Source organism: Tupaia chinensis, unplaced genomic scaffold (genome assembly GCF_000334495.1).
Source record: "Tupaia chinensis unplaced genomic scaffold, TupChi_1.0 Scaffold000646_1, whole genome shotgun sequence".
In the NCBI taxonomy this organism is placed as follows: Eukaryota; Metazoa; Chordata; class Mammalia; order Scandentia; family Tupaiidae; genus Tupaia; species Tupaia belangeri.
In genome coordinates this window covers 518,412-522,586 of record NW_006160167.1, presented here as the reverse complement: position 1 = coordinate 522,586, position 4,175 = coordinate 518,412, and positions in this window count along the sequence as shown.

The following is a 4,175-nucleotide window of genomic DNA, read 5'->3' as shown; positions in this document are numbered from 1 at the left end:
GTTCAGAAATATACACGAATGGGGATCAGCAGGTGGTGTGGTGGTGAAAGTGCTGGATTCCCACATGGCTGACCACAATTTGAGTCCCAGATCCAGTGGCTTGACAATTTCAACAGATACTGACATAAATACATAAATAAATGTTTTAAAAGGAAATACACAAAAAGGGAATGAGAAATGTGGCAAAATGTTAAACACTGGCAAATTTGGGTAAAGGTAGGTGAAAATTATCAATAGTATTGTTGCCATTTTCTCATAGTTTGAAATTATTTTGGTACAAAATAAAAAAGCAAAAGTATGCCATCCCTGAAGTAATCGGTTTCTAATTCTAGAAATTCATATGCTGAGAAAGTGTTACTGAATGTTTGAACCATTCATTCAACAAGTTTTAACTCAGATACCTAGAATGTGCCAAGCACTACAGCTAGAAAGAATTCTGTGGGAGCTGACAGCTGGCATGATGGTTAAGGCATTGGACTCCCACATGGCCAACCATGGTTCAAGTCCCTGACCTGGCAGCTTGCTTTCTCACTTTCCCTCTGTTTCTTAGTCTCTCTCTGGTCAAGTTTTTAAAAATAATAAAATTAGATGGAAGCTATGCTCTAAACTTCATCTAGACTCCCAAAATACTCAAACAAGAAGCCAGTTTTAGTTGACATGTAAATATTTTCTAAAACATACTTAAAACCATACTGTCTGTTATGCATCTTTAAAATTCAGTTTTTGACATTTTGAAAGTTGTTTAATTGTCAAGAACTATGGAGTATGAGCAAAAGTTTCTTGATATGTAAAATAAATGTAGGAAAATATAAAAATAAATAAATGATAAAAAATATTTAAAAATTAAATAATTTTAAAAAGGAAGAATTGTTATGACCCCATCCTTAAGTGTCCTTACAGAGACAGGTCTGGTTCTGTTCTTCACTCTTTCTGTCTTGCTGAAGTCGCTCTCATCTAGGCTCCTAACATATGGGGTGCATTTCAATGCAAATCCCTGAATTGTCATGACTGTTTTTGCCACAGTATTGGTTGTCAGAAAAATCATGAGGCATTTTTGCATGGAAACAGAAAAATAAGTCATGGTTTTCCAGATGACCTGGACTAAACGTCCAGGCTGTCACTGAAGTCTTCCTCTTCTTCAATTAGCAAAAGTCTTCCCAACATTTGAGAAAAGGTAAATAAGAAGTTATATGTAAGTTCATTTTAAAGTCACAAAGTAAACATTTCAAAATATCTCATTCAATAAAACAGTAATAGTCCACATTTAAAAATCTGTCCTGATATTGTGGAGCTTTCGAAGACATTTTCCCTTTGTTTAGGAATCAATATAAAAACATTGATTGTCCTGGAATTATCAATGCTACGCTGTCTCTGGAGTTTTTGGCTTTGTTTCAAGACAATAAATCAAGTTGTAGTTTGCTGCCGGCCTTAGAACAATTAATATCCTGCTTGCTGCCCTATTGTGATTCAGAGGCCTAGTCACGAATTTACTATTTTCTGAAAACCCATTTCCACCAGCAATAAAAAAGACAAAATGTGGAATAATCACACCTGGAATACTACACAGCAACAAAAAAGAGCTACTGTTACAATACAATATGGATAAATCTGACAGATGTTAAGTTGGGCAAAGGAAGTTGTGCACAAGTATATATTGTGTAAATTCACTTATTTGAAGTTAAGAAAAAAAGCTAACACAATTGTATGATGATAGAGGTAGAAAGTGTTTTATTTTGGGGAAGGAGATTACTATTTATTGAGTAGGGGCACAAACAAACCCTCTGAAGTGCCAGAAATGTTCTCTATTTTTACACTAGTGGTAATCACATGGGTATAAACAGGCCAGAATCCTAAAGCTATACTCTTTAGATTTTTGTATTTTTTTTTTTTTTTAGTTGCCATAGTGTGTACACTCACCAGAGAGAAAAAGAGAGGGGGAGGGAGAAACCGCTTTCTAGTGGGGCATGATTGTGCCACAATCACTTCTCCATTTGCACCGTTGGTATTTCAGGGCACACATGCACATGTGCCTGGTGTGATTTTCAAGCTGTTGTAAATGGAATTCGCAGCAGTCTGCTATGTGGAATCTGGCTCTCTTAACCACTAGGTAGAAGGGCCCACCCTGTGCTTGTTTTATGCTCAACTGTATACGAAACCTCAATATAAGTTAGGTTTATGCAAAAAAATAAAATCTAGTAAAAACAAAAGAACAATTTTTCAAAAAAATCCCAAGACAAGCGGTGATGTTCCCAAATTAATATACATCGAAGATGGGATCAGAAGGAAATACTCCGACGACAGCTTGTTTACGGCATGCTGGAAAGTCTTTGAGCTCCATTCACACGTGGTAAGCACACCATCTTCCCACAAGGCAATGGCTTCATTGATTTGAGAAGAGCTGGGACAGGATTTGTATTTATACTCACAAGCCACAAAACATGTGCACCAGTCATTTCCATCTGAGATCAGATGAAAGCTAAATTTACATGGCAAAAAAAGTCTTTTGAAAGTTATTACCCATTAATATAATTGGTAAAGAATATACCAAAATGAAAACAAAACAAAACCCTGTCTTATAGTAAGTTAGCAAGAGAGCAAAGCTAAACCATACTAAAAGTTCATAGCACAGGCCCTAGAGTTAGTGAGGAGTTCTAGACCAAGTTTTGCTATTTACTAGCCGTATGTGTTACTTACCTGAAAGAAAACTGTGCCCATCTGTTGGAATTATCTTGAGCAGTAGCAACTAGCATTTTATCCAATGTCGTTTTTCTTTCATTTTTTTAGTCACGGCTTTGTTTTCTACATTTACTTTATTCATGATGGACTACAAGCACACAAGAGAGAAAAACAAACACCCTTGACAGGGTCTTGTCTTGCTGCAATCCTACCTTCCCAGCATTCCAGCTCATCAGATCTTGGACACACATCCATGCTTCCAGTGTGTTTTCAGGCCAGCCTGGGGATCCAAACCCATAGTTGGCCATGTGGTTTCTAGCATTACAGTTCAGTTTGCTATGACCATGGCACCAGGCTGGGCCAAGCCAATGTTTTTCTTAATAACTGGAAAAAAGGTTGACATCTTCCTAACTGGCACAGAAGTACAATATAGGATCACAACATTAATCTCACAGGTTAAAAACACAAAACTCATAGAATTTAAGTTTTAGACTATCAATTCTAAGATAATCTAGAATGAGAATATGAACAAGCTTGGAAAAATTATCACAGGGTCATTAAAGGAGTGTTTGATATTCTCAAGTAGTCCAAGATGCTCAGAAGGAAAATATTTGATATAGAGTTTTATACCCAGGCTAGTTCAAGGCCTCCTTTTCCCTCTTAGCTATGACTTCATTCCCTTTTATTGCTTTGAAAAGAAACAGAAAAGCATCTTTGTTTTAGCTTACTATTACATACTTTGCTAAACATAAACACTAGCTACCTGTACCTCCTCCTGCCCCTCCTGCCCTAGGTTGAAGGTGGCCCAAGTAACTGAGACTTCACGGAATTTTACTTTCTTGTAATTCACGGAAGTTTACAATGAGCCCAAGAGCATGAATTCTGGAACCTGTAGGCTTGAATCTTGGGTACACCACTTACTGTGACTTTGGGCAAGCCACTTTTTGGTTTCAGTTCCTGTGTGAAATGGGAATCTATTACTGAACCAATCTCACAGCGTAGTCAGAAATATTGATAGTAAATGTGGCATTCACTCGATAAATATGTAGCACATGCTCAGTAGTAGCAGTTATAATGGTTAATTCAGAAGAATGCATTTCGTTAAAAAAAAGTTCTGGGGATTAGCAGGTGCCATGGTGGTTAGGGTAATGGACTCCCACATGTTGATCGCGGTTCAAGTCCTTGACCTAGCAGCTTGCTTTCTCATTTTCTCTCTGGCGAGTCGACATGCCCTATAGCAAATTTAAAATAATAAGATAAATGATTCTTTAAAAAAAATTGAGTTTAAAGCTACACGAGCCCCCTAACTTAAAAATGAAGTGCTCTATACAGTAACTTACAAGCTCTTTTTGTTGAACAAGCTCAGTTTTTAACACTTCACAATTTTCATTGTGGACTTAATCATCAGAGCTGCGTAAAGAATAGCAACTGTACAGGACAGCTACCGATGATTTAACAATTAAACTTTGGAGGCAGACAATAGCACGACAGTACAACGC